This window comes from Artemia sp. Qi Xiang Cuo, chromosome 6 (assembly GCF_049724085.1).
Source record: "Artemia sp. Qi Xiang Cuo chromosome 6, ASM4972408v1, whole genome shotgun sequence".
Taxonomy (NCBI): domain Eukaryota; kingdom Metazoa; phylum Arthropoda; class Branchiopoda; order Anostraca; family Artemiidae; genus Artemia; species Artemia sp. Qi Xiang Cuo.
In genome coordinates this window covers 67254186-67260185 of record NC_142799.1, presented here as the reverse complement: position 1 = coordinate 67260185, position 6000 = coordinate 67254186, and the positions used below count along the sequence as shown (strand labels likewise).

The 6000-nt window shown below is 39.6% G+C and overlaps 1 protein-coding gene across 3 annotated transcripts in view; it reads left to right on the top strand.

The window, feature by feature from the left end:
* Positions 1-6000, top strand: part of LOC148951536 (uncharacterized) — an 89695-nt gene that overhangs the window by 16999 nt on the left and 66696 nt on the right. The gene's annotated exons all lie outside the window — the stretch shown is intronic.

Here is a 6000-nt window from a genome sequence, read left to right as displayed (position 1 = left end):
GTAAGTTTTGTGTGTGTGTAAGTTTTTGTGTGCATTTAAGTTTTTGTGTACATGTAAGTTTTCGTGTGCATGTGTAAGTTTTTTTATTCTTCCCAAATCATAATTTACTGAAAGGACACACCTATGAAAAGCTAAGAAATCTAGCTTAGAAAGGTCAAAAATAGCAAATTAACCATCCCAAATCATAGGTTTCAGTCAACACACACCTACGAATGGCTATGAAATCCTGCTCAGAAACGTAAAAAAATATCAACCCACACACCCCCAAATCATAGGTTTCAGACATCACACACCTACAAAAGACTAAGAAATCCGGTTATGAAAAGTCAGAAATAGCAAATTACATATCCCAAATCATAGGTTTCAGACAACACTCACCTATGAACGGCTAAGAAACCTAGCTCAGAAAAGTCAAAAATAGCAAACTAGTCATCCCAAACTATATGTTTCAGACAACAAACACCTATGAAAGGCTAAGAAATCCAGCTCAGAAAAGTCAAAAGTAGCAATCCATCCACCCCAAATCATAGGTTTCAGACACTACATACCTATGAAAGACTAAGAAATCCAACTCAGAAAAGCCTGAAATAGCAACCCACACATCCCAAATCATAGGTTTCAGACATCACACACCTACGAAAGACTAAGAAATCCGGTTATGAAAAGTCGGAAATAGCAAATTACACATCCCAAACTATTGGTTTCAGACAACATTCACCTACGAAATACTAGAAAACCTTAGCTCAGAAAAGCCTGAAATAGCAAACTACACATCCCAAATCATAATGTTCTGACAACACATATCTATGAAAGGATAAGAAACCTAGCTCAGAAAAGTCGAAAATATCAAACTACACATCCCAAATCATAGGTTTCAGACACAACACACCTATGAAAGACTAAGAAATCTAACTCAGACAAGCCCGAAATAGTAATTTACATACCCCAAATCATAAGTTTCAGACATCATTCACCCATGAAATACTAAGAAACCTTAGCTCAGAAAAGTCTGAAATAGCCAACTACTCATCCCAAACTCGAAGTTTCAGACAACAAACACCTATGAGTGACTAAGAATCCTAGCTCTGAAAAGTCCAAAAAGCAAACTATACCTCCCAAATCATAATTTTCTGAAAGGACACACATATGATAGGCTAAGAAATCTAGCTCAGAAAAGTCGAAAATAGCAAATTACCCATCCCAAATCATAGGTTTCAGACAACACACACCTACGAATGGCTAAGAAATCCAGCTCAGAAAAGTCAAAAAAATAGCAACCCACACACCCCAAATCATAGGTTTCAGACACCACACACCTACGAAAGACAAAGAAATCCGGTTATGAAAAGTCGGAAATAGCAAATTACATATCCCAAATCATAGGTTTCAGACAACACTCACCTATGAACGGCTAAGAAACCTAGCTCAGAAAAGTCAAAAATAGCAAACTAGTCATCCCAAACTATAGGTTTCAGACAACAAACACCTATGAAAGGCTAAGAAATCCAGCTCAGAAAAGTCAAAAGTAGCAATCCACCCATCCCAAATCATAGGTTTCATAGAACACATGCCTATGAAAGACTAAGAAATCCAGCTCAGAAAAGTCAAAAATAGCAAACTACATATCCCAAATCATCGGTTTCAGTCAACACACACCAACGAAAGACTAAGAAACCTAGCTCAGAAAAGTCAAAAATAGCAAACTATTCATCCCAAACTATTGGTTTCAGACAACATTCACCTACTAAATACTAGAAAACCTTAGCTCAGAAAAGCCTGAAATAGCAAACTATACATTCCAAATCATAATTTTCTGACAACGCATACCTATGAAAGGCTAAGAAATCCAGCTCAGAAAAGTCGAAAATAGCAAACTACACATCCCAAATCATAGGTTTCAGACACCACTCACCTATGAAAGACTAAGAAATCCAACTCAGAAAAGTCAAAAATAACAAACTACATATCACAAATCATAAGTTTCACTCAACACACATCAACGAAAGGCTAAGAAACCTAGCTCATAAAAGCCTGAAATAGCAAACTACTCATCCCAAACTATTGGTTTCAGACAACATTCACCTAGGAAATACTAGGAAACCTTAGCTCAGAAAAGCCTGAAGTAGCAAATTACACATCCCAAATCATAGGTTTCAGACAACACACATCAACGAAAGACGGGTGCTCGGGGAGAGCCTTTGAGGGTCTGGGGGTCCCTTGTGGGTGGGTGGGCCTTTGGGAGCTCGGGGGGACCTTTGGGGACGGGGGGATGGGCTTTGGGGTCCGGGGATGGCATTTGGGGGTCTGGGTGGGCCTTTGGGGCGCCGGGAGGGCCTTTGGGTGCCTGGGGGACATTTGGGGACCGGTGGAGGGCCTTTGGGACCCCGTTGGTCCTTTGGGAGCTCGATGTGCCTTTGGGGGGCCCGGGGATGGCATTTGGGGGTCTGGGTGGGCCTTTGGGGCGCCGGTGGCCCTTTGGGAGCTTGGGGGGCCTTTGAGTGTCCGGGGGGACAGTTGGGAGCCTGGGGGACATTTGGGGCCTGGGGATGGCCTTTGGGGGTCTGGGTGGGCCTTTGGGGGACCGGTGGAGGGCCTTTGGGAGTTTGGGGGGCTTTGAGGACCGGGGGATTCCTTCGGGGTTGGGGTAGGAGGATTGGAACCCTTTGGGGTTGGGTTAGAGGACCTCACAACACTGTTCAAATGAAACTTGTGTATTATAACGACCACACTCAAATTCTCTTCTAAAATCTCTTCAAAAATCTTCTTTTAAAATGTCTCTATCTGTTTCGCAGAAATAGTTCCATAACCTGTCTAAAACGGTTTCGCCCAAATAATCCCTATACGTAAATTCAGCGTGTTCCTTTGTTATTGGCATCTCTGTGCTGACACATTTCAAATTAATATGAAACCTTTTCACGCGCTAAAACAATTCATCGCTAAGATGTTTCTTGCCTAATTGTTTCCATGGCCTTTGGTTATTAATATCCTTTGGAGTTCGACCAGTAGAACTGTTCCCGAGGCAAAGACATTAATGATTTGGATCTATTCCTGGAGAAATGTTTCTAGGCGAAAATTTTTAAAGTCTGACAGATGATGTCATTGATTGATTGATCTGTCAAGAAAGGGGAAATTAATTTGTTGTTTCTAAGGGGAATTATTGATTCACGATAGGTGAATTGAGGTCGACAGCACAGGTGTTCTGACTCGTGACTACACCACGTGGTTTATGGTTTTCTCAGTGAGAAAGTTCCTGTTTTTTCAAATTCTCACTTACAAAAACCATAAATCATCCAAAACCATCCATGAAAACAACCATAAATGTGAGAAAATTCATGGTTTTTCAAGTGGGAAAATTCCTGTTTTTCATTCTCAGTGATAAAACCATAAAAAAGACATGAATTGCTGTTGACATCAATAAATGTGAGAAAGTTCCTGTTTTTCAAATTCTCACTGACAAAAACCATTAAACATCCATAATTTGATGTTGACATTCGAGAAAAACATCAAATAAATCGAACAACACATAACCATCCATGAAAACAACCATAAATGTGACAAAATTCATGGTTTTTCAAGTGAGAAAATTCCTGTTTTTTCATTCTCACTGAGAAAACCATAAACCACGTGGTCCTGTTTGTACCTCCTGACCCCTCTCTACTTATGTCAATATAAAACGAACAGAAATTACGGGAGATCATTTCTGGCGAAGAAATTAAGTGCAAATTATGTTCTGGCTTTGGGAAGGCATAAGGGTTTTGAGCCCAACTTATTTTAATTTGTGCTCGTTTTGAGTTTGACTCGGTTATTTATTGTAATTTCTGTTCGTTTTGGGTTTCATTTATTTATTATTGCTGATTTGCGGTAGTTTCGCGCTTCGTAGATTATTTGATTTTATTTTTGCTCACTTTTTGTTTAATGGGGTTCTTTACATTTCTTTGAAAATCTTGTTTTGTGGAAAGTTTTTTTTTAATCAATTTAAAGAAAGCGCCACCAAAAGCGACTTTTTGTTATCTAAATTCTCAAAGTTCCGATGTTTTCAGTAAAGGTTTTTATTACTCAACGTTCAGGAAAGGCCTGATTCATCTAAGAAAAAAAAAAGTTTCCAAACACGAAGAGAGAGTAGCTTTTGTGTCGGCTCCACCGAAGCAGGTAATTAACCTTTTTCCAACCAAACGATAAGCAACTACGAGCTTATAAAATACCACAAAATGAAAACAACAAAATAAGCGAAGTGGTAAAAAAAACATTACAGTATGTAGACAATGAGAGCCGCCGTTTACCCCCCCCCCCCTCCACAGCGAAACACATCACTTGAGGAAAATAAAACCTTACGGAAAATACCCCCCCCCCAGAAAATACTTACCCGTGGAAAATCCCCCCCCCTAAAAAAAACCTCTTGCGGTTGGTTAGTCTCCAAGCACTTTCGGCTTATAAAAAAAGACTATAAATGCCTGGGGATTATCAAAAAATTTCTTCCTCCGTCCTCCTGTCGTCTCTCCCTTAGAGCTTATTCTGTATTTATTTGAAGGCTCAATATTAGCTGAGATGTTAGTTGTTTTTTGATTTGTCTATTGCTTACAGATAGTATTTGTCATTGGGAAACATACGGAAATTTTTTGCGTGGGGGTTTTCTGTATGATTTTTCTTGAGAAGAAAGTATTTGCACGGAGGGGAGGGGGCAAGATTTACACATAAATTTCCCTTTCCCACTTCCCTTAGAACTTTTCAATTGAACTAAAAAATAACACGACTTCAAGAAGATTTTAAAATTTTGAAAACCATAATTTCCGCGAGACGAGTATTTTACAGGTGAGGGGTTTCCGTGGGTGGAGGAGGGGAAATTTTCCGCGGGGGAGAGGGGTAAACGCTTAGACCCATAGAAAGTGACAGGGTGAAGGATACCCCCATTAACAGACATAAAACAGAGAAATAAATTTGGATTTAAGAGTTTATGACGTCCGATTTTCTTTGTTTTTGTGAAAACAAAACAGATCATTTTTATAAATAATCTTGACAGTAATTTATATGAAGACTTAAAAGAACAAAGAATGCAAACAAGGTTGAACATGTAAAGATTCTAACTTGTGTTTTACCCAATATAAGTACGGTGGTTGAGTTGTACGAGGGTTCAGTTACACGAGGGTTCAGTTGCACGGTGGTTCAGTTGCACGGTGGTTCAGTTGCAAGGGGGTTCTGTTACATGGTGGTTCAGTTACACAGGGGTTTTGTTAAATGGGGTTGAGTTACATGGGGGTTGAGTTGCACGAGGTTTCAGTTAAAGGGAGTTGAGTTGCATGAGGGTTCAGTAGCAAGAGGGTTCAGTTACACGGGGGTTCAGTTGCACGGGGGTTCAGTTGCACGGTGGTTCAGTTGCACGGTGGTTCAGTTGCACGGTGGTTCAGTTACAGTGGTTCAGTTACTTGGAGTTCAGTTACACGAAGGTTCAGTTGCAATGGTGGCAAACCGCGCCAACTGCATCGGCACACTGGGGTACTTCCTCAGGCTCATAAATGACAAATTTTGGCAATATTTTTTTATTTTTAGAACACTTATAGGCAGCCTTTGCTAATCCAGCACATTTTCAGAATCCTTGTTAGCTGTTCTCATTCTATCCTCATATCTAAATCTCTCAAAGAACGTCCACAGTATTTTCTTTGCTTCAATAATAGATTCACGGCTGAAAAACTACCGCTCTATTCACGTAACCTATGTTTTTAAACCATATGCTAGTGATTGGTAAATATAGTTCGATAGTGGATCTCCTGACAAGTTCAGCTTTACCACATTCATTCATTTAACTAATAAATACGTTAAAGACCAAACTAGTTAGATTTCATTAGCACCAATCTCTATTCAATTATTGCATAAATATTCCTTTACGATTTACTGTCCCACAAAACAGTAATCCGCTTATAAAAATAGATCCAAAATGAAAGTCCAAAGGGAAATTTCACAGGTTGAGCAAGGTTATACTCCGTAAAAAAAACTATGGTGTTAACG